Source organism: Typopeltis vanoorti, chromosome 10, assembly GCF_054136105.1.
Source record: "Typopeltis vanoorti isolate ZY-2024b chromosome 10, IOZ_Tvanoo_1.0, whole genome shotgun sequence".
In the NCBI taxonomy this organism is placed as follows: Eukaryota; Metazoa; Arthropoda; class Arachnida; order Uropygi; family Thelyphonidae; genus Typopeltis; species Typopeltis vanoorti.
The window spans coordinates 79777975-79803997 of NC_143558.1; the positions used below are offsets into that span (position 1 = coordinate 79777975).

At 35.6% G+C, this 26023-nt stretch overlaps 1 protein-coding gene across 2 annotated transcripts in view; it reads right to left on the minus strand.

Moving 5' to 3' along the window:
• Positions 1-26023, minus strand: part of Gpb5 (Glycoprotein hormone beta 5) — a 74386-nt gene that overhangs the window by 39302 nt on the left and 9061 nt on the right. The window contains exon 1 of one of the 2 annotated variants that reach the window (XM_090398804.1): positions 6407-6734. The exons of the other annotated variant lie outside the window; for it this stretch is intronic. The gene's annotated coding sequence lies outside the window, so the exon portion shown is untranslated. Of the gene's footprint in view, positions 1-6406; positions 6735-26023 lie in introns of those variants that run through there. 2 annotated transcript variants of the gene reach the window in all.

Sequence of the window (26023 nt, forward strand, 5' to 3'; positions counted from 1 at the left end):
TATATATATATATATATATATATATACACACACACACACACACAAGAGATTTAATAAAGTTTCACTACTAGTTTCATCGGAAATGCCGACTTCGTCAGGTGAATACAGTACCATGGAAAAAAACAACATCTTAAAAAATATATATTGTAGTTTAGACAAAAACAGAGTTTAGAACGAGTAGTAGTTGTGTTTAAAATTGAGTCCGAGCGTTAGTTCTGGCGTGAAGCACTGTGCGACTGAATGATATCACGAGTGCGCCAAAACTGGATTACAGCGCTATATGAATCGGGCAGGCTGTAACTGAGATTGCTGTTTAGATGGGTAGGGTCGAGAGCTATTTCTTTGGATTCCAAGATACGTCTTTCTAATTCATGGGAGCATTTATGGATGTTTGAAGTTGAATTCCAGTCTATTTGATGTTGTCGTTCTTCAACATACACCGAGACAACATAAAACACCGAGATAATTTAGAATAAAAGTTTAATAAGGACACAACTAGTTTCGTTGTGTCCTTATTTAACTTCACCAGGTGTCAAAGCACAAGGGTATATACAAAAAGACAGAAACATTGCACATTAACAACAACAGAGTTTATCAAAAACTATAGTTAAGTTTGAATTGGAGTCCACGCTTCAGTTCTAGCTATATTTATATTCGTGCGTGTGATCTCGCGAGAACGCCAGTACGGAATAGCAGAGCTATGCGAGTCTGGTAAATTGTAGCTAAGGTTGCTATTCATGTAAGTAGAATTGATTTATCAGTTTGTCCGTAATAATTTACCGCAACTACAAATAATTCTGTATACTCCTGGGAACTGAAGATGGTTATGTTTTTCTTTAGGCTGACTAAGGATAGATCAAAGTTTTGATAAAGTAGAGAAGCACGTTTTGATGTTGAACTTTTTTAAAATTCTTGCCAATTTTGGGGAGAGGGAATTAATGTAAGATAAGGAGATGTAAGCTCTGGGGGGTAGTAGAATCTTCATTGGTTTGTTGACGACGGTGAAATAGAAGTTTCTCAATACTTTTTTGGAGAGAAACCATTATTGATAAAGGTCCTTTTGAGGAAATTAAGTTCGTTTTGCACTCTACGTCATCTGATAATAAGGATCTGGCCCGATGCGCAAGAGTAGATATAATGCCATATTTCTGCGGAGGATAGTGGTGAGAGGACGCGTGAAGGTATCGATCTGTATGCGTTGGTTTCTTGAAGACTGAAATTTTAATATTACCAGTACTCCTGGTCAGCTTTATGTCTAAAAAAGAAAGACAATTGTTAACTTCTAGCTCAGAGATGAATTTGATGTTGTGATGAAAGTTGTTTAAATGAACCAAGAAAACTTTGAGGTTATCTGGGCCGTGTTTCCATGTAAGAAAAACATCGTCAATATAACGGAGCCAGATTTTAGGTTTGAGCGTGGCCGAACAAATTTCTTTTTCTTCCAAGTCTTCAAGAAATATGTTTGCTAGCACCGGGGAAAGCGGACTACTCATGGATAGTCCTGTGTTTTGTTTTAGATCTTGTCTTCGAATCTGAAGTAGCCTGAGTCGACACAATGAGTAAAAACTTCTTTGATAATTTCTCCTTGAGAAGAGTGAGAACCTCCTGGGTTGGTGCATTGGTAAAAATCGAAACTACGTCGAAGCTTTCCATCATATCTCATTTGTTCAGTTTGAGGTTTCTGATCTTGGAAACAAAGTCAGCTGAATTCTTGATGTAAGAAGAGGATTTACTTGTGAGATGTTTTAAGGAAGAGGCAAAATATTTAGATAAATTGTATGTGGGCGAGTCGATGCCTTCAACTATGGGTCATAAGGGAGTATTTATTTTGTGAATCTTAGGAAGGCCGTACAACCGTGAGATAAGAGAATGAACGGATCTGAGCGAAAGGCGGATATTCCTTGGTAATTCCGAAGTCGATTTTAGAAGATTGTTGGTTCTATTATGTAACTCTCTTGTGGTGTCCCTAAGTTCAGAGTAAGTATTTGCCTCTAATAAGCACAAAAAGAGACATCTCTTATAATAGAATCCGAGCCAGGGCCCTCCCAGCCACGTCCTGTTCTCTATAAACTCTGATGAAGGCCTCCAACACCAAATAGACTGGAATCAAGCTTCTAATATTCACAAATATTACGATGAACTTGAAAGACGTATCCTGGAGTCAAAGAAATCGCCCTCGATTTTACTCATATGAATAGCAACCTTAGCTACAATTTACCAGACTCGCATAGCTCTGCTATGCGAGTCTGGTAAATTGTAGTAATCAACAACGAAACTAGTTGTGTCCTCATTAAACTTATATTCTTAATTATCTCGGGGTTTTAAGTCATTAAAATTATTGAACATGTTCATAAACGGAGTTTATGAACATGTATAATGGGTCATAAGGGAGTATTTATTTTGTGAATCTTAGGAAAGCCGTACAACCGTGAGATAAGAGGATGAACGGATCTGAGCGAAAGGCGGATATTCCTATCTATCTATCTATATATCTATATATATATATACTTTTTTGAATATTCATTTATTGCATTCTCATTTGTACACCCGAAAGGAAAATGTTTTCTTTCTCTGTAAATATATACTTATAATATGTAAATAGTCATTGTTGCCTATCGTGTAATGTTTATTTTAACAAGTTAAATTAAAAAAAAAAAAAATAAAAAAAAAAATATATATATATAGATAGATTAAGCTAACATTAACCACAGTAAAGGCTAATAGTGCTTCCTTTTATAATATTTTATTTTCAATCACACTCTAACAAAATAGCATACAACACTTTTGACACAAAATATGATCGATATTTAAAATGAACTAATACTCCAATGCGTAATAAGTATCCCATATAATTTTTACTTTACTAACTCGTTATGGCCTGTATGTATACCCTGTGGAAATGACGTTTGCATTTATAGCGCTAAGCCGCCTGAAGATGCTTTCCTCAGATATGTCTGTGGAAGGCGTATTTTTTCTCATGGAAACTCGGGTTACACTTAAGAAAATCGACCGTATAAGCCACACCATTTCAGATAATAATGCATAATGTTTTGGTTTACAGATCGCTAGATGGCGGCACTTATTTTTCGTACTCACCTCCCGTGTGCCACTTAAAATCACTGATAATCTTGGGCCACCTATTCCGTGATTGGATAAGGGTGGATGCAAGCTGCCCACTAGTCTTCAGAAATTAGTTTACGCTAAATTGTGCTTCCTACTCTCTGGTTAAAGAGAGTAGGAAGCACAGGTTAAAGCCAAGCAGATTTACTGATTGGCTTTAACCTAAAATAAAATTAACCATCTTTTTTTGCTGTATAATTAATATAATAAGTTATGTGATATTGATAAATTAAATAAAAGTGAATTACCATATTTCAAATGTTTTAACACTCTCTGTTATTAATATCACAACGTATGGGGGGATTTAATGAAAAGAATGTGAGCCTTTCTGCTTTCTTGTCCCAGTGAATGCCACATGGCCTTAGCATTGAGATTGGCTGAGGTGTACGAAATGTAAAACTATAGCACCTGCATTGTGGGTGAACTGTAGGTAAGATTATTTGGAAACCATGTTATAGAGACGAAACATGGTACTTTTTTGATTCACTTCAGACCTCTGATAGGTAGGGAGGTGATGATACTTGTCCACCACTTAAAGTCATTCACCAATATCCGTTTAATGGTAGGAAACATTCGTTTCATATTCATCTCCTTAAAGAATGATGTGATTCATTTTTTTTACGTGCAACCAGCAGTTTCACAATTTCATTTCTGCACTGTCATAGAGGTTAGATTCTGTATTGCAGCGTATGATTTTGTTCCATCTTGAAACATTGTGGATAATTCCTGTAATTAAAATAGTCTGATTTAAACCTCACTGAAGTGTCTTAATGATGAATCCTTCGAGCTAAATTGAAGTTCTTATATGCACACGAAAGGGAATTACGGATAAATAAAGCGAATATATCGAATCAGAGAATTAGAGAATATAAGCGATTAATTGGATTCTTATTATCCAGAAAAACAAATCTAAATGATTTTGCGTCGTTGCGAAACGCACCTTTATAAAAGTGAGAGTAGCCACATGTTTGTTGTGGGTATGAAACTTATAATTAAAACGGAATATTTCGGACATGTTAAAAACTGTTAAAGTTTTGAATTAGGATTTTTTTGAGGTGGCATCGAAGCAACAGTAGCTGTGTCCAGTATTCATTGGACCAATTGAGATTGGTCCAGTCAGTCTGCGAGCAGATTCACGACCAGCCGTATTTGTTATTTTTTACTTTATCAGTAAAAAAAAAAAGACAGCATAGACCGTAAGACAATGCACTAAGGTATTTATGGTGTTTTAATACATTTGTTAATTTTATATAAAATATAAATTTATTATTATAACTCGACTTAGTTGAGTATCAACATAATAATTCACCATGCATAGTACAAGGACGGCTCTATCGACATAGTTTGAGCAAATTAGTTCCCTCCAAAAACTGACTGATGTTTGAGTAGGTCAAAATATCTTACTCGTTTTATAAACATTATTGAAAAGTCTGTTCGGGAGAGTGCTATTTGTAATTGCAGTCGAAATGTGATTAACGATGTATTAAAGTTTGTGAATATTTCAAGTGTCTTCATACGCTCTACAATACAGTATAGTATAATATAGTATATCAAAAATAAGAGCTTAATAATAATAATAATAATAATAATAATAATAATAATAATAATAATAATAATAATAATAATAATAATAATGCTATTATTTAGATATGTTATAACATCAGATGAGATATACGAGTAATGCAGGTTTCGAGAGAAAAAGAAAGCAAGGAATCTATCTCTCAAACGAAACAGATTTTATATAACGGATTATTATCTAGTATGACTTGTATTTAATTTAACCTACTAATTTTTCATATAATCTACAAAGAGTTTTTAGGTGTTAAATCTAAAAACTCGTTGTAGTTTTTAGATTTAAAAACTACAAAGGTTAGCAAATATATCACATACAAACTTGCAAACCATTTTGCTTATCTCATTATATCTGATTTATTTTATGTCAGTGCCACCCAAGAAAATTTATAAAATGTTTAGCTCAACCAATAGTACATTGGGTTTAGATAATCTGGAATCCCTGATGCAATCAAATGGAATATTTGGTCGCATCAGGGATTCCAGATTTTTACAATTCACTTCAGTTGTCCATTAAGCAGAATAGTGGTGGTGGTCTGGCTCCGAGATGAAAAATTATCTGTCGCCTAAAGACATACGCAAACATCGATTCCACAGTGGAATTCGAACCAACCACTTGTAGGTTGGAGAAAGGAGCTCTATTCACTTGACATGATATGCGGCCAGTGTTTTCGCTGGCACTGGTTATTCATCTGCATTTAATTCTACTTTTAATAAAAAAAGTTTGAAAAAAAAATTAAAAACTTTAACTTATTTTTATTTTTTAAAAATTTATTAATAAAGCACTTATTTTTATTTTTTTGTTGATCAAAATGCTTAGTTAACAAAACGCCTTATTGGGATTCACGAGGCCTATTTGGTAGAGGAACTGACATACTGAGTTAAGCAGTCACTCATTATAGGTTATTTGTAATGAAAACATTTGAGTGATTTTGTGTTTATAGATGTATGGTAATTGTAAATTTATTTATTTCAGTTATTTAAAAGTACAGACTACTACAAAGTTGATCACATCTGCTGATACTTAAAATTCTTGTATGTTTTAGCAATTTATAGACTATTTATATTATAGACGTTTACGATTATATTATTTAAACTTAAGCCACTACGACAAGTATTGCTAATATTCAAGTGCACAGTTATAGAACTAATGTGCAAATACGTACATGCACTCACGCATGCATACGCACCTAGGAGAACTATACTTCTCTCAGATGTATACTGTTTAGCCGGCCTCTTAACAATTAGCATACCATAAATAACTTTTGACTCCCCCACAAAAAGTACATCTTATTCAGTTATAACTACTACTATTACTTTCTTCCTGATAATCCAAGGTATTAGAAAGGAAAATGTAAAACGACGGACAAAGAACGGAGAATCTCTCTCTTTTAATTCCTAAAGACGCATTGAAAGAAAAAAGAACAATTCCCAAAGGAGATTGGGACTTTTACTTCTAATTGGCTGAAGAACGTTTAGGAAGTAACGGTTATAACAGCGTAGCGCTATTGATTTACTGACTCAGTTCAGATTAGCTGAGAGAAAACTTTAGCATCAAAATAATCTCTTTCTCTCTCTCTCCCTGTGAGAGAGGGTGGTGTTCGGTGACAAGCATTGCTACAATAATTAGTTAGGATAAATTAGCTAGAGCATTCTCAAGGGAAAAGTGGCTGGGAGTTTTGTGTTGAAAAAAAATGATAGAAGTGGATGTTACCTGTTAGACGACGGATGTTCGTGAAGACAATCACCAGCCAGAGAAAGATGCTTCGGTGATGCAGACAGGTGGCGGCCAAGTCTCAAGACGCGGCTTGCATGCTACACCCCAGCGACGTTTATATACGGCCGGGCTTTCTCTGTGATTCCTAACTGTGACAAGAGTGAGTGGCAAATATCCAACTCGAGCGGGGCGTCTGACGATCAGTGAGCCCACGCAGTCAATGTCTGCTGATTGGTTGGCTCGGTGTGTGCCACCCACGCAGTAGACTGTAACGTCACTGTTATTACGATACGTGATTCGTGGCAGTCCATTTCAGAAACTTCTCTGAGGAGGGACAGTTCCTCTATCACTTACTCCACTTGTTCCTACACCGGCGATTCTCTCAACTCTGGTTGCTGCTTGTCTTCGTCCTCTTTACACAGCTGAGAAATACGCAAATTCCGTTTCATTTAAAGATTTGAAACAGGACTGCGGTGGCGCTGCTGTAGCGTCAATGATCACACAGTAATGTTCTGAAAACTTTCTTTGAACTTATCCGACCTGGAATAAATACGTCAATCCAAGCTGAGCGAGACCTATTCACCTTGGAAGGTTGGGGTTGAACGGAAGAGCCAAAGCAAGGTCTCACACGAAGGCAGGTTTATTGTTCACTAAAGATCATACAATAATAAAATCCCCTCTTTATTCCCCCCCTCAAATGTTAACCTGCTGGTAGTAAATGCAGCGCATGTCCCTCCCTGCACGATGTCACATATATTTTGTTCTTGATTTAACACATGACGAACTCATGTGTTAAAATCTCACTGTTGTACAACTGCAACTTTATAGTTATCGTACAACCTTCCACTGTCGTAGCAATAGCTTCCTATTGGGTTATCGGTCCAGTTAAGGACAGTAGAATCTGTGTAGAATAAACCCATTGTGTAGAATAAGTATAAACACTAGTGCTGTATTACCAATTGTCATCTTTCCGTTGATAACTATTGCAACCGCATTGCTTACCTCTGTTGTTATTTTATTTAAGAAGAGCCAGAAATAGCAAGTGGCTTGCGTAGTGGTTAGTGTACGCCTGGTGTAGTGGATATTTTTTATATATCACTACTACCTAAAGAAATTCAGGTAGTAGACTTCATCGCTCAGTGAGAAACAATAATTCTGTTTACTGAAGATCCGAAGTGGCTTGAAGAAATTCCTGTTTTGACTATAGAGACTGATACTAATGTACTATAGGCTTAAAACGTTCCTCGGATTATTCACATAAAAATAACAACTAATTGTTCTCATTAAGCTGTTTTCTTAGGTAATGCTATGATAACAAATATCACTAACAGAATTTTTAATTATTTGAATCATTGCTCCCCCTTCGACCATGCTTCCTGAAATTTTAAACTCAACAGAATCTTAAGAGGAAATTTACATTTTGCAATTGGATTGTATTTAATGCTGCAAAGTTCACTGATATAGATTTTATATTTTTGTTATTTTTCTATAACTTGTATGAAAGGTATTATAAATTAATTTTTCAATTTAGGTTTAAGTTTTCTGTACTTTATTCACTCTGTTAAGACTGACTTATTCAGCCTCAGTATTCTGAATACGAACTGAATTGAATATGAATTGACCTGGCGAAAATAAGAATTAACTTGAACTCTCAGAATTCATAAAATTTCGATTAAGAAAATCTCAGTTTCTTTCTGCGAAAATTTCGCCACGATGCGCTGTAACAGACACTTTGCAAGTCAGTGTAAATAATTCGTATTTTTTATGCTATATTTTATGCTAACAAAATAGACAAGTATTTTTCTCAGAACTCATTTTATAATGAAAGAAGAAATAGTTTTTTAATATTGATTTATAATTAGAACAATATAAAGTACAAGTACAGCGAAATTACCCTGATTCATCTTGAGATAGTATCATTGTTATGTGAAGAAAATTATTGGCTTGAACTTTCCTATTTCAAAGAAGAATGACGTGCAAAATCAGTGATTTTGCCATCTTAATATCTGAGAAAGAAAAACGTAGATAAACTTCTAGCATAATTTTTCCATGTTCATCTTGAAGAAAATGATTCCATGTAATGATTTGTTTCTTTTTTTTTTTCATATAGATTCCACCCGTGATTGATTGTAAACCTATATATAGTATTTTAGTTTTAGTACTCTGGGTGAGTCAACGGCTATGGAATCGCGAACTCTGCTCTAAAGACCAAACATGGAACATTTTCAAGCCACTTAAAACCTTCACAACCAAGAGTAGTGGTCTCCCACTGAGCGATGAAGTTTATCTAGCACTTCAAGATATTATGTAAACACCTATGCCCATGATCCCATGATGGGGTTCTAACTCGCAATCTGTGGGGTAAAGAACGGTTGCACTATCACTCGGTCAACTAAGTCGGAAAGAGTGATTGTTAACTCTTTAATTATGATTACGCTAAGAAAGAAGAAGAAGAAGAACGAGAAAAAAAACGAATGAAGATATATGGTGATTCTATCTATCCCAATGGCTTTAACAGGCCTTTAAGGCCCACAACCTTCCAAGCATGCTTGAATTTCGTAACCGAAATACGAGGATAGAATGGTTACTCCTATGCCTCAAGGTATTCTTGGCTGTATCCCTGTGTGTTCACGGAGCTGGTTTGCCTACTTGCGGGACGAAAAACACCAGATAAACTGGCGGAAAAAGCCCTACTGCCCGCGCCTAAGACCGGCTAACTTGGCTATGGCTGAGGAAGATCCTTCAGCTTCTCACGTCTCTGACGGGAATCGAACCTAGGACACTCCTTCCCCAGGCATATGGTTGCGAAGCGCAAAGCCACTAGGCTAACCGCGCGGACATACATGGTGATTGGGGGAAATGATAAAAGATATAATAGTTAAATATAAGAAAATGCAGACAGTTAAGTATGTGAATATGAAAGCAGAAGTTCCTTTCTCTCAAGACTTTTCTTATGCTAGATGGGATAAAAGAAATTTCAGGCTGATCTAATAAAAACTTTATTAGAACGGTGAAAGATTTCCGTTCTAATAAAGTTAGAACGGAAATCTTTCACCAAGTATATAGAGTAGAATCAGCTAGATAGTTTTTTGTTTCTTCAAAATATTACCTTGAATTAGCGAGAAGCACAATTATGTAAATAGAATTTCAGATATTCCTTTCTCCTGCTTCAAAAATGATAGAATTCAAAGAATACTACGTGATTACATACCGTTTCAATCTGGAAAATATTACAAAATTTTTGAAAGAATTTTATTTTTATTAAGAGAGTAAACGAAAAACAGAATTCAAAAATTTAAATTTTGATAGGTTCAAAAGTTTAGTGCCGTTTGTTCGTGAAGTTGAAGGCTGGAATATCCATCGATGAAAAACGAATAAAAATATGATTCTGATTATAGACATTCTCCATGAAAACAAAGATATATACAATTTATAGGTTCATGTCAAACATTTTGAGAGGAAATTTGAACATCCTCACTCTATTTTGTCCGTGCAGGAATTTTTAATTCCTCATTCTCTTTACTCTCTTGATCTAGCACGAGTGACTTTATTTCCTTATGCTAAAACCCAAGTTGACACAGAAAAGAGGAAGAGTTTGTAACATCATTAAGATTAAAATGTTCGCAGGTTATACTAACCGAGTTCCTAATACAGGCCTTTTGCATATATTCAATAATGATGCCAAACTAAGACTCGTTGTGTCATCCCTCAATGATACATAATGTACTCAGGGTACGTCAAGTATCATTCAGGTAAATTTTATAATCATATAGAAAAAAATGCAATCCAAAAATCTTTCATCCTATTGCCCTGCTGTGAAAAGATATGCTTCTTAAGTTTAGCTTAAACGTAAAAAGTACTTTTTTTTAAAACAAATTATAAATCACAATATTTTTATACAGTTCATACCATGTCGCATTCTAATACACTTTCAAAGTAATTTTTTCTTCCCTTAAATCAATGATATGATACTTTTTTGCATTGCTGCATTATTTTCCAGCGAGTAACAAATTATTGTACTTGTCTCGTCTGCCAAGTGCAGCAAACGAGTTATTATTTTCTTTTTCCTATTTAGTTATCATATAGCTTGATAAACAACTAATATGTAGAAGCAACACAGTAGACAACCGACCTGGTAGTTCGAACCTACGCTAGGTTCGAAGCTCTCCGTGGATGTTTGTTATTGTTTTTAGATAGGAGATTATTTCACCACCACCCTGCTTGTTATGACTTGAGAAGTTCGATGTTCGGTTTCGAGAAGAGATTTTGGGATTATGTGAAAGAGAAATAAAAAAAAATAAATAAAACTATCTATAAATTAAGAGAAGAAAAAAGAAAAAATCTCCCATCCATGGTTTTAATGTATTGTAGTTTACAACCTTTTTCTTGGTGGAATTTGCATAAAAAACTAGACATCAGTGCCAGTGAAATTAAATCTATCTTATTTTTGCTAATATAATTCTTTTAACTTTTCCTGGCTAACTGATTTCTATTAGAGTCTAATCTAGATTTGATGTTTCCTTTCCATACAAGATTATTTCTCTTCATAAAATCATATTACCAACTCATCGATAACGTTCTCTGCACATAACATGTTGGTTCGCATAAATTTTAAACTTTACTTTTAGAACACCATTAACGTTCTAACATATCCAAATCTGACTTCTGCATTTAGCAAAGACAGCATTTATGTTATCCACTGATCTCTCTCTTTCTCTCTCTCTCTCTCTCTGCAACTGATTCACTGTACATAATATATAATTATCCAATTTTTTCCCAGAAAGTTCCGTTATCGAAGATTGTCATGCTTTTTGGTTTAAAAAACTCGGTTCGAATTCTGTCTACGACGCAAACTTTTATAAGGACTTTTCAAGTGAAGGTGAGTTTGGCGGTGTGGTATACAGAAATGACAAGATTCTTCCTCCTGAAATCTCTGGCTTTTCATCCAGAAAAGCTAAACGCCTGAAGAAAGCACGCAGTTAAAAATGTAAGACACTGGCCTCATAGGCTTGGTTGCTTTGAAAATTCAGATCCGTACTGACATCGAAACCGTCATCTGTTTTTTTCTAAATCTCTTATTAGTACATGCAACAAATATTTACCAGCCACTGAAGATGGCGGAGCAGTGAAAGTAGTTAGGTTCACTAGGATATTCTGCGGAAAACTAAGAGCTGAAACAAGCTATTTGTAAAGACTTTTATAAATAATTAAAAAAAATTTCATTTCGAAATCACAGAAGACGATTAGGGATCAGTCATCACCATCAGTCAGAGAAAGAGTGGTTATCTTCGAGACATCCAGTTTATCGAAGAGTAGCATACCCATCTCATTGGCCTGTACACCTTAGGTTCAACGGTCTGTTATGGGGAGTAAAAAGGGAGTACAAATGTCATTCGTCGTTTTAAAGAAATTGACCTTTAGGAATCTTGTGTACCTTGTGTAACACAGTTGATAATGACAATGCTGCTTGTTTGATCTACACGTTATTGTAGATCCTATTTGGGCCTGATATAATGTTTTTTTGTCTGAAGGTGAGTTAATTAGTTTCATACTAAGGGAATGTAGTTATTCTTCCTGAAAAGGTAGATAAACCGGCCAGAGAAACATAGGCTCTGAGGCATCGCTTACTATGAAAACAAGATTAACCGGTATATCATTACCAAAATTATGCTTATAAAAAGCCGAGTTATTACCATAACAGACCGTTGAACCTAAGGTGTACAGGACAATGAGATGGGTATGCTACTCTTCGATAAACTGGATGTCTCGAAGATGACCACTCTTTCTCTGACTGATGGTGATGACTGATCCCTAATCGTCTTCTGTGATTTCTAAATGAAATTTCTTTTAATTATTTATTCCTCTGGTATAAAAGTCTTTACGAATAGCTTGTTTCAGCTCTTAGTTGTCCGCAGAATATCCTCGGAGAGTATTATTCTTCGTAGGGTTTCAAGTAGTACTCAGAGGGACAGATCGTCCTTTAAAAAACCAGCTGAAGTGTTCAGTTGTATTCGAAAACTTCTCTGACCTCTGTTTCATTGCTTTTAGAGGGCCTAACTGTATCACTCCAGCAGTATCCGTTCCACCCACACCCATAGCAACCCATAGCAACCACAGTGTTTCAGAAGGGTCTGTTTCCAGTCAAATTTCCGTAGCTGTTGCAATGATTCATGTCAAAGTTTCTTGAACAAAAACTCCGTGAAACTGGAAAGCAGATAAATTTACTGACTAAAACTAATTATTTGCAAGCCGAGGTTTCGCTGTCTCAAGGTAGAATTATCAAAGGCACTTAAACAATACACACAAAGACAATAAAGAAATGACCCGAGAACAAGAAATCATTATTTCACTATATATGAGACAAACTGCCATGGTGAGAGACATATATGGTACAACAGAACCAGGTATCATTGGACGAGGAGTAAGACAAGACTGTACTCTGTCACCAATTTTGTTTAACATGTATTCTGAAGCAATGTTTACAGAAGCACTGGAGAATTCGGAAGAAAGAATAAAGATTGGAGGTAGACAGATATTTGCAATAAGATACATATATGATACAACATATATATATCTTATAACAAGGCATTATTATCAAATTTGAAACAAGATTACAACACCTGTTGAACAGATTATTGGAATCCTGTATCAATTATGGAATAAAAATTAACATCAGAAAAACAAAGGTAATAAAAATAGCAAGGAAAGAGGCAAGTATGGATATCAGAATAAATGGGGAAAAATTGAATCTAGTAAAGACATTTAAATATCTAGGAAGTGTGAATTAACAGTGATGGAAGATGTAAAAGTGACATAAAAGCAAGAATAGCGATGGGAAGAGATGCCTTTAATAGAAAATGGAATTTATCCAGAAGTAAAATGGACAGAAACCTAAAGAAAAGACTAATAACATATGTTATGTGTGGAGTGTTGCCCTCTATGCAGCTGAAACTTGGACATTGAAGAAAGAAGAAATTAAGATTTTGGAAAGCTTTGAGGTGTGGATTTGGAGAAGGATGGAAAAATCAAATGGACAGATAAAATAATTAATGAAAAGGTATTGAAAAGAGTAGAAGAAGAAAGAAGTCTGTTAAAGAGGATAAAAAGAAGAAAGGGAAACTGGATCGGATATATTCTAAGAGGGAATGGAATCATCAGAGATGCGATCGAAGGAAAAATAGACTGAAAAAGACCAAGAGGAAGAGAAGTAAAACAATGCTAGATGACATTCTGAATGGAGACAGGTACACAACCTTGGAAGAGAAGGCTCACAACAGAAGAGAGTAGAAAGAAAGTTTCTGCTACTAAAAAAAGAACCTGAAGAATACTCAAGAAGAAGAAGAAGAATGCTAACGGAAGATAGGGTGGTGCGCCAAAATCTATTCAAGATCATACTATTAGTTCTATTGCAGTTAACTAGGTTATACAGAATCTGGTTAACTATGGGCTCTTCACTCCCTCCCTCCCTTCCCTGAGTTCTACAGAACCTGGTTAACTGCAATACGGTTTATGAATTAAACTGGGATTTATGAAGTATCTTGGTTCCTTCCATGTGATTTCTTAGTTCTCTTGTGCTAGTCCGCTTTTAGTTTATCCCTACCGGATGAATGTTTATGTTCTTTTTTTTTTTTTGATCAAGGCGGTCCGTCCTGTCTGTCCAAAATACTGCGTTCCCCCATTGATAGGATGCTGTTGTCACGTGGAAAGGAGGAAGGATTCTGGTGGTCCTTGATTTGTCTCAGGAATGTGAAAACTTTGTTCAGAGGGGTGTATACTGTTCTAATTATGTACTGTTTTAGGAGGGAGCCCAGTTTATCCTTTTACCTTTTATGTAAGGTAAACATATAATGTATTTTACGATGTGGTTGGCGAGGTGGAATTTATTATTCTTTTTAAGGAGTTTAACGAGAATTTTTCTGTCGTATCCATTTTATTTAAATCATATAAGCAGAACTTGTTGTTCCAAGTGTAGTGGTGGTTCTGAAGAAGAATGGGTTCCTCACTTTCCCTCTCCCCATTGCTAACTTATGCATGGAATATTTGGAAACTTGAATAATTCGTTTACCTCCTCAGGCCTAAAGTATGGCCCAGGTACATAGACGATTTTTTTTCCATTTGGCCATATGGCCTACAGGCTGTTTCTAATATTTTACATTTCCTCAACGATATCCATTCCCAATTTAATTTTACCAAGGAAAAAGAAGCTCTGGCCTTCTTATATATTTTAGTTACAAGGAAGTTGGATGGGTTACTAGGCCACTATTTAAGAATGCTGCTGGTCATTATCGTCACAAATTTTCACATTTGACCACAATGGGAAAAACAAAGAATCTTTCGTAGTTTGATATAGGGCTTATTGTGGGTGCCCGCCTGTCTGTAGCCACGATTTTGAAAACAGCAGAGCTGACTGGTTTCTGAAAAGGTGGGATATCCCGGGAGTTTAATCAGTGGAAAAATAACCCAAATTGCTTGTCTAAGAGGCGACGTAAACCACTGATTTCTGTGAAGTTTCTAATTCAGCAGCCGGTATGTGTCTTATCTAAGTAAGACAAAAATGAACAAATACAAACAAACCAAATAAATAAATAAAAATTAGAGAGCTTACTTATCTGTAAAATACAAAATATTAATTTTACTTTATACACAAAATGATAAAAATTCAAATAAAACCTAATTAAAATGATACAGAAATACAGGAAGAAACTAGATTTTCTAAATATATATATTTTTTTGTTTTTGCATTTTTTCCCCATATATGTCTAAAATTTCAATATCAGCCGTAAAACTGATATAGTGGACAATCACTGTGAGAAAAATGATCACTATAAAGATATTTCTGGCAAAGAAATTTTCTGGGCAAGAATTTTTCCGGGAACATGCCACTTCACATCACGATCATGCCCAGAAACTTGGAATGTTCAAAATTTCAGCCTCCAAGGTTGAGCATTTTTTTTAAAGAGACAAGCCTTATAAACTCATGGAACTATACAAGCTCGTCCAGAGCAGGTTTTACAAACATCTATGCTCATAGCGGGATTCGAACCCAGATAGCCGATGTCTAGCCAACTTATCCACTCTGCTAACCAGAACGGCATTTCGTCCTCAGTACCACCGTATTTGGAAGAAAAACATTCTCTGCTTACATCATTCGAACAAAATTGATACAACAGAACTCATTAAAAAGGACATCAGCCACAAACAACATACATACACCATATCTCTACCATACATCAATGTTTTTTTCTTCTTTTGGTACGATATGCAACGATACTGCGTACTGGCACCTTTATTATTATTTATTGACATACTGAAGCGGTATTATCATTCTATTCACCTTTTCCTTCTAGAAAGAATGCGTACCGGCACCTGTTGTTTTCCAAAAAGAAAAAAAAAAGAGTCACCCTGGGCTGTCTCATAAAACAACATAGAATTAGAATTATACTGTTCTAATTCTAAAGGAGGCTCTAAATAAAATTTCCACCTTCTGAGGTAAATCAGCGATCGCCAGGATCCTCTCTCCTTTCTAGGTGTCTACAGTATCCTCTGTCATTGTGGAACTTAGTCCACCTTGGTCAGAAAAAAAAAACACACATAAAAAATACATCAGGTAAGGACAACCAAAAAGTCGACTTTAATACCACGCCTTCGAAGAAGATCATTTCATCAGATGAAAGAAAGAAAAGCTATTTCGTAGCCAGCATATTTATTAATTACTGTTTATCGTAATAATGACATGTTTTTTCTTATAAAGTTTTGTTCTTGGCAATTATTTTGTCTGCATCTTTTTCTTATCTTAATAAAACAGAATAACGCGAAGATAGTAGTTTGTTAGGAACTTTGCAGGTGGTATAGATTTTTTTTTTGTGTGTGTGTACTATGTTATCACAAAGTAGCTTAGTGAAAGTTAAGCTCATACACAAAATTAGATGAAAGACATTTTGAAAGAAGCCTATAATGTTCGACTGCCTTGCTACGTATATAAATTGCTTTAGAAAAATTGCTATCCGTTTAATTATGTTGAACTTAACTTACTTTTGTAAGCTTCTTAATGTGAAACTAACTCCGGAGATTTGATCCCTCATTTAAGGACAAAAATAGGCCAGTTATAAGTGGTGTTTAGTTACAGATAACAGATAATTATGGTGCACTACTTGAAAGTCTGTGGAGAAGTTCTTTCAGTTGATCATTTTTTTTTAACCATTATATAAATTTGAACTGTATTATAATGGCGTAGTATAGTTATATTACGAATGTTAGTAATATAGTATTTCATATATTATGCATTTATTTAAATGCTCCTAGTCACATTATATTATCGAAAATTTATTATTGCAAATATCTCGGAAAACGTTTTTTTTTCTTCACAGATAAACGTAAACATTACGGAGCATAAAAATTAGATGTTCTGCCTTGATATTATTGAAGTTTTAATAAAAATGTCTCAAATACAAGCATGACACCCTGTCTCAAAAATGAAACGTAGTTTCATTTTTGAGACAGGGCGTCATGCTTGTATTTTTCGAAGTGACATTACGAAAAGAATGCGTTATTCGCTAATTATCTTCATAATCATTGATCATTGTCTTGGTTTGGTTAGAAGTACGGGATGAAGTAATTCATGCTATGAGATTAGGATTTATGGCTTGTAATTTCGCTTGTTCTGTCATGTTCGCCTAATTTGGTGGCTGGTGTTTGTGGAAGAAGGGAAAATTCCTTAATACCACCATGTGAGATCCGACCTGAGCTAAGGAGCTCCAATTATGCCACAATGACAGCAAGTTTTAAAGCATAGTAAAGAGATTTAATTATATTGAATTTATTCGATTCTTTCCCACACTATACGAGTAACAGAAAGAAGATTAATAAAACTATTTACATCTTTAAATTTTCTACGAATATGGTTTCCAAAATTTCATAATAGTTTTAATCTTGACACTTCTGAAAGGATCTTATAATTGCGAAGAAAAAATACATTTGATATTTTGACCCTTGAAATTCCGATGCTGTCATTCTCAGTAATGATTTGCAAAATGTGTAAAATGAATATAAACACTTAACTGCCACTTGAAAAACCTAAAAGGAAAAATATCCTTTACTTACCAGACTTTACTTATTATGTGAAACTGATAATACAATCTAGCATGTTAGCGTGGTAAAACCTAATAACTTTCAGATATCTATTTTTAAACTATAGATTGATTATACCACAGATGACAGGCAATGTTCAGTCAGTTTTATTAACTTGTACTTCGCTAGAATGAGCACGCATGATTATAGCCATTGCAGTGTCTCAGTGGAATTTTGGAACATGACTCCTTGCGTGACTGTCTCTTAAATAACCCAAAATAGTTCGATCATAAAGGATTTTGATCTTTTCATAACAAATGATACCAAAATGCATGCACTATTTATCTTCGGGTAGATTCCCATTACAGAGAGCGCTGCAACTCATTCTGGAGGTTGCGGCATTCGCCTTTAGGTTGGAAAGATCTGGGTTCGATTCTTCCCGATAATGCTAGGAACATTTGCAGAGATTTTCATTTGAAGACGAGTTAGCTTTTCGTTAGCTTATGGAGATGGCAAGATATTTCCTCTAGGAAATGTATTTTTCATTCTACAGAAAAACAGGCGGTCAGAGAATACATGCGAGTGCATGATGGATACAGCAAACTACTCGAGGGTAAAAGTAGAATGGAATTTGGAGTGTCACCATGCGGCACTTATTTACGCCCGTATCCGGTCTTCCCAAGTATTAAGGAACAATGACAACAAATTCTTTACGATATGCATTAGAAATGTGGAAATGTAATATCAACAAGATTTTTTTAAAATTATTATTATTATTATTATTATTTTATTTTTTATTTTTAAATATTTTTTTCTACATTTTTTATAATTATCGAACTTTGGTTAGTATCTTCAGACAAGTGTGATAGCTTAAATTTACATTACAAGAACGGTAGTCCTCGAATACACCAGAAACCCACCCACCGTTCGTAAGATACTCTATTACTGAAAGTTCCTTCTTAGAGTGGTGCTTTCATTTCAGTGAAGAGGTCAAAGTTAGGAACTTGTCACCAGAATAAGACTATGGATTCTCCGTTGTTTCCATTTCGGTTCAGAAATTTTTTTGAGGGTTACAGTTGTCGTCTTCTTGACAAGTCATACAGTGTCTGGATGGAAGAGTAGTTCTGTATAAGATGATCTTTAAATCGTGGACATTGCTTAAGAAATTTTCGCAGATAACTATCATCCTTATCTTTTCGCTATTCCGTTCTTCCGGAAGAGAGAGAGAGAGAGAGAGAGAGAGAGAGAGAGAGAGAGAGAGAGAGAGCCAATATTCTGTGCTAGATGATGTGATAAAAACTCTGAACTGGTTTGGTGAACGAATTCTCTATCTCTGAATAGTCATTTGCTTTCGTCACGAAAATATTGCACTTCTCACGATGATAGAAGCTACTGTGCAATAAGACTAACATAACCACCATCTACATGACAGACACACCGTAGTTTCAGATTTATCGTTTTCCAAACTTTTTTTTATTCCTGTATGTTTCTGGTGTGGTTATTTTGCAGGATCAGAGTTTAGAAAAATATCAATTGTATTTAACGGAACTCGTTCTTAAATGAAGTCATTAGATTGCATTTTGGACTCCTCTTCCTTTCATAACTACTAGCCCATGAACCAAGGTCGGACATATCGGTCCGGCCCCGCTCGACGTTCCATTTTATCCGTTCGTCCGGTGTCGAATTAGGTTGAGATGGATATTCTATGTAGAAAATATGTGGAAAAGCTTTTCCACATTCTTTCCTGAAGCCGTGTCGTAATAACATCTGCAATGTGATGTGAACTGTCTTGCTAAAAGAGACATGAATCTGCTCCGTATAACTGTTGAACCATTAAGTTAACCAGAATTGACTCAGGTCCATCTGTATTTCTCCTTCAAGATAGTCAACCAAAGGTCCGAGTCCATATCAGGAAAAATCGCTCAAGACAATTACGTCTCTCAATTAAATATCCAAGTCCCTGCAGACTAGTCGCAGTTATGTTTATGCTATTGTATTCTATGCTATGGTTGCCGTAGTTGATGTTTTGATTAAGTGCAACGGTTCTTCATGGAAACAGCGACGCGACTGTGTTGCTGTTTGTGTCCTGCTACTAATTAAAACTCCTGTATAAATAATACTCCCTGAGAAATCCGAGCTCCTGGCTGATGGTTTCTACGTAGTAGCACTGCAGAAAATGTATGCATTTACAGAGAACAAAATGAGCATTATGCGTTTACAGAGTAAACGCAATGACTGCAACGTTAATTATGAAATTAACATTGCAGTCATAACAGTGCATTTCGTAATGAGATTGTCGATTAGTGATACAACACACTATTAGAAATCTTTATCTTAAGCCATTTTCGGCATATGTACTGCTGACATACATGTACTTCACTTGAAAAGTCCCAATAAAGGTTCTTCGCTTCCTATACGGAATTCGAACCCAAGTCTTTCCAACCAAAGAGCTTCTTCTATACGGAGGCTCTTGAATGCTATCATACACTGTTTTAAGTGAAAATCTATAAATAGAATATGGTAGGATGATTACAGTTTTTTTTCTTTCTTTCTGAAGTTTGTGTTTATTTAAATAATGGTCAACCGTGAACCTATTTGCCATAATCTTCTGTGTGACATTTTTTTCAGTAAGTGATAAGATTCTTTCTGGTATAAGGTTGGTTAATATTTCGTAGCCTGTGGCTAAGCGATATCCCTCTGTAATTTTATATGTATTTTTGTTCCCTGTTTTATACACATACCGGCCACTGAATTAGAAACTTTTATTTAATACCGTGTTGGACCACCTTGAGACCGAATTACAGCACATGTATGGTTTGGCATAGATACTATAAGGTGTTGGATTGCATCTACGTATACCAGACCTTGACCAGACAGCTTTTTAACTAGCTCAAATTACACGGAAGAAGACTTTGCTCTGGATCTGTTTTTCTAATATGCTGCATACATTCTCAATGGAGTTGGGACCTAGGCTTTGTGGTGGCCAGGGAAGATAATGGAAGTAGAAATTATGCTCACTGAACCACTTCTGAACAATTCTTGCAATATGGGCAGTGGCTTTGTCGTCCATGAAACAACCGTCACCTGCTTGATAAAAAACCAACATTGTAGGATGAACTTGATCCGCAACAATGTACAGATATTCCTTGGAGGACACCTTACCTTCCAACAATATTAGGGTACCCTTTCCGTACCAACAGAACTCCATCGTATCACCCCACACCATGACACCACCTCTAGAACTTTAAGTTTGTGTTTACATAGCAATCTGGGTTCATTGCTTCATGGGGCTCTGCCAAACTTACCGCGACTTATACTGCGACTGGTCGGACGGCATGACTTTTTTCCAGTCTTCCAGTATCCAGTCACCGTTTTCTTGACGACACTGTAGACGAACGTTCCGGTTCTTCGCAGGAGTCAGTGGTTTATGTATAGGCATGCAACTACCAATACCGATCGTCTTCAATTTCGTGCGCATAGTTCGATGAGATATGGGTCGGAAACAGCCTTCATTAGATGCAATGCTTCGGTCAATTGCTGCCCACAGGAAGTTTTGTTTGCCAGTACAAGCCTTCTCGCACGACGGCGGCGACCTCGTTCCTGAAAGAATGTCTTAGGACTACTGTTACGCCTTGTAGAGAAGCAAGGTGGATTATTTTTCTGCTGATTAAATTCCTGGAATATCCCGCTTTCAAAACCATGGCTCCAGCCAGGCTGGTACACGATAAGCCTTTTATCGAACTCCGAGAGATCCTTTGTTATTCCCATTGTCATCAACACTATTGACGATTACTGACCAGTAGCATTCTTAAATAGTTGCCTAGAACACGTGGTGACGCACGTGACCAAGTATTTTGCATATACGTTGAGTAAGTGACGTTTATGTGCATCTGTATAAAGGAATTCAGTGGACTGTATGTGTATATTATGTGATTAATAATTCTTTCAATATTGAAGTTATTTCTTTAGGAAACGTTAGAGGCTCGATTCACATTCCTCACATTCTGCCGATTCGTATTCTTCATTTTTCCATTATAAGTCCATGTAGTTCTGTAATTAATTCACTGCCACTACCATCATATTTGGTCAGTACAGTTTTTATTATGCTATTACCTAGTGGTTTATTGCTTTTGAGTTTCTTTACGTTTTCTTCTGCTTCGTCTAGTGATGGTTTAATTATATCTTTGGACAGGTATGATATTATTATTATTATTATTATCTGAGACCTCTAGGGAGCAAAGGACTCATAGAGAGTGGCTATAAATCACCCAAATCAGCTATCATACCTTTTCTTAAAAGCATTCACACTAGATGCACTCACTATCCCTAAAGGCAGAATTTCCTTTCACTCACTGCTCTGAGAGTAAAACCTAGCTCTCACTCTTTGCTCTACTGCGAACAAACTTAACTCGCGTGGTATCCTATCAAATGCCTTAGAAAAATAAAATTCAACATTATTATAGTGTATCCATTTTTTTATTCAACTGGGCCGTAACATTGTTATAAAATATGAACAAAAACCTTCCTTTAGTAAACTTCTGCTGCTCCTTGCAGAGTATAGTTTTTTTTGTCTACCCATTTCTGTATGCGAGTTCTTACCAACTTCTCTAAAATCTACACTATCGCATCAGAGATACTGATAGGTCGGTAATTAGACACATTAATTTTTACACCACACTTGTACAATGGAACTATCATACATTTCTCCCATTGCTGGGGGGGGGGTATCATTCTTGAGCTGAGACTCAAGTTATACAAATATGTGAAAGGCCTAGCCAATTCGGTTATCACCTGCATTCACTAAAGCTATTCTTCCATATTCATTTTTCTTTGCTTTTGGCATTACGATAAAATTCTTTTGATTGCCTTTAGCCTGCATAGACAGTTTCTTTTCATACTCCAGTTTATCTTTCCGCACAATACTCGTGGCCTAAGAGCTTTCTGGTCTGCGCTTATATGTTTGATAACTCCTCTCATTCTTATTCTTGAGATATTCTTTTCACATTAACTTCTACTTCTGGATCTCTTGCTTAATAAAGTTGCACATCCATTTCACTCCCAACCTATTTATTCTTGAACACTAGTGATATATTCAGGTACAGCCTCATTTAAGCAATTTTTTGAGCTGAGATTCCCATGCATTACTGACATTTTCCCCAAAGACGTCGTGAGGAATTTTGGCGCCTATGGCCAGAACAGGAAAGAAAATTGCACTGTTCTAAAAAAAAAAAAAAAAAAAAAAACACCTCAATTTTTGCGCTTATGTAAAATTAGCGCCTTGGCCATAGGCGCTTCTGATTTTCCCCATTCAGTAACTGATACCAAGAGCCCAGAGATAGTATTTTTCTAAGTTGATCATAATTTCCAGTCCCAGAATGGGAATATTGATATTCCCATTCCAACCTGTTCCAGTGGGAATATCAATATAATTAGATACTTCCCAAGAAAGCACGTCATTATCACTGTCATCAACCGTTCGTAAAATAGTCAAATTCTTAACAGAGAACCCTTCTGATGCGATGAACAAATGTAACACTCTTTGATCTCGAGTTCCTTCTTTCACATGTTGCAATCGATCCCAGTTAACATATCTTATTTTGATAGCCAGAGTTCACTGATGCCAAAATCTTAGGCCACATCGTACACAATAAAGCAATAAACTCAACTCCTTTGTTTCTGATGCTCCTAGCATTTCTGTATAGAAATAACAAATTACTACTTAGCATATTCTTATAATTAGATATGCAATCTATCTGTTCTTGTTATAGAAATTTCTCTTTTCCTTCTCCCAGACATACTCAAAAGGTTCAAACCGAAAGAGTATATTTCCTCCTTCGCCATATCGAAGCCGTTCATGTCTTTATCATGTTTGCATTCTATAGCTGAACTTTCACACACATTTTCCCCATTCCTCTCTTGATGATCTAGTGTTCCCGACTCTCTGCATTAGGTTTCATCCCTATAAGTAATTTTTCCAGACTTCTGATGCCAAATGAATTAAAATGTCGGCCGTCCTTCTTATACGTCTTTTTTGCCATCAAACGCACTCCACATATCCAAAAACTCGCATCCATTTCTACACAGGGCATGGAATCATTTGCTATCATTGTCATCCTTCTTAGCTCCGTACTGCCGTATCTGGGTAGAAAAACTAAAATTTTTACTCTCTCACATTTCTTTCTCTCTTCCAACAGAACCTGTCATATCCCCTCTCATACTATGTTTGTTGTTACTTAAATCATTACTTCCTACTAGAACTATCATCTCTTTTACTTTTCTTTTCTGTTTTTTTTGAATACGCTTGTCATATCTTTAATTTTAGACCCAGGGAAACTACAAGTAGTGACTCCCCTCAGAAACCGCAAGTTTTATGATTGATTCACCATACTACATCGCTTCTTTTTTATTAGGTTTTAATTGACTTACCTTGTTGTTATTATTATTATGATTGCCAAGTTCAGTGCTTTCTTGCCCCTTCTTGTTATAATCCTTTTTCTTATCCTGTCTAAGTTTTGTTAAACGTTTTTCCACTTTTTCTAATTCTCTTGTCGATTTTCTAATATTTTTTAATTGAGATATTTCCAATGTCAGAGTCTCCGCGGATATATCATCATGACTGCAGTAACGGTTCTTCTCATCGGGAAAAGGTTCTTCTCAATAGTAATAACTTTAACTTAGGCTTTAGATACTGCCCTGCTGTGAAGAGTTTTCGGCGTCATTCTTAAGTAATAACAAATAATATTTCTACAATTATATTATTAAATACTATAGTATAATAAATAGTAAAATCTACAATAATATACTAAAATACATCAATAAATCTAAAAAAACACTGAATAAATGAACAAAAATCACCGATGTTTCAGGAGCTTCCTAACAGCACATCTTTTCACCAGAACCCACTCCAATATGGTAATATCTGTTTCAAAAGTTTCAGCAGTATCATTGCACTTTATGTTGGCAGTTGGTTATAATAATACCTGTTAATATACCATATATAGTAGCTTACTTTCACATTGCTCTTGTTAATTATCGTTAGTTTCATATATGGATTTACTTTCGGGTGTATAATTTAATAAAACAATTCTATTTGCTTATTTGTCTCACTTTTTTTCCAAATTTATTCAACAGTTAATGTGAATATTTTCTTTTTTGTTATCGGATTATTTTATTGGTCACTTTACTGCTTTCTCTTTGTATCCTTTAGCTGTAAAATATTTATTATTCATCTGGTTTATTTGTCTTCCTTCTTTTCTTTACTGCCGGTTTACATTTTTCATTTACTAGTATTTGATTTCCTTGGATTCCAAATGAATTTTCTGCTGCTATGTTTATGCCTCCTTAACGTGATTCCAAATCTTTTTAATGTTTTTAGTTCTTTCAAGGAAGAATCTTTGATACTTGTTTAGTGGCAATAAGATCTTTTACGACATACAGTTATGAACTATGAGCTCAGTCCTCAACCTGGAGGATCAGAATATCTCTCTTAGTGTAACCCATTCCCTTTGACTTGTGCCACTTGGAAGCTTTATTGACATTCATGCTACTGCCAGTAACTAGTAACTTGCGAATTCATAAGAATTCGCAAGTCCTGTCACTTCTCGTACCCCCTGAGACTTCATCATGGATGCCAGATAGAGTTAAGATTAGGAACACAAAACGGCGGCAGTTGTCTGCGATACTTTCATGAGCTAGTCTGGTTGGCCGAGTAGATAGCATAAACACTCGGCAGCCACCAGAATATGTATTCAAATCCTACTGTAGCATGGATGTATGTAAAAATGTTTCGGTGGTAAACAATGTTCACTGCAAAATTATTGGACGCCTGAAGTACCTCGATAAAGATACCTATTCGGTTTCTAGAGATCCTGATCTAGAGACCGAGCATTAAACCGGATTATCTTTCCGTTAGTGAACTGCAGTAGTAATGTGCGACAGATTTGAAACCTTTCATGGTTTGAGATTCACATTAACGAAATCATTCGCATTTGCTCTAAGACCAAACATGGAACTGAATTATCTATCTATTAGTCCACTGCGATATTTATTGGCTAAAGATTTATAACTTTTCATATTAAAAGTCATGTGGGAGATCGCAAATCACCGGTATCCATGAACAAGTGACGCTGATGATTGAAACAGAATACCTACCGAATTTAAAATATTTATTTTTTTATCATTTTTAATGTCCATGAAGTGTTTTCAGTTGTACAACTCTTCTGTTGTACTAAAACTACTCTTAGTGACTAATGGTAATATAATTCGAAACCATGCTCCAGAGATCATATATCGAACTCTGACACTTCGTGATTCCAGTGAGCAGGGGTTGTTTGTCGTACAAAGGACATTGAAATTTATTTTCTACTCAGAGACGTTCGCAGATATCTGTGCCCACAGTGAGATTCAAATCAAGAGCCTGTTAGTTGAAGAGCATATAAGCACTTCATGTAACAGATTTAAGTCCCGTGTCTCTCAAAATTCATTTGAGAGACACGGGACTCACGTGTCATATGTAACCTCACGATTCGTCTTCTCTCTTTTTTTTTT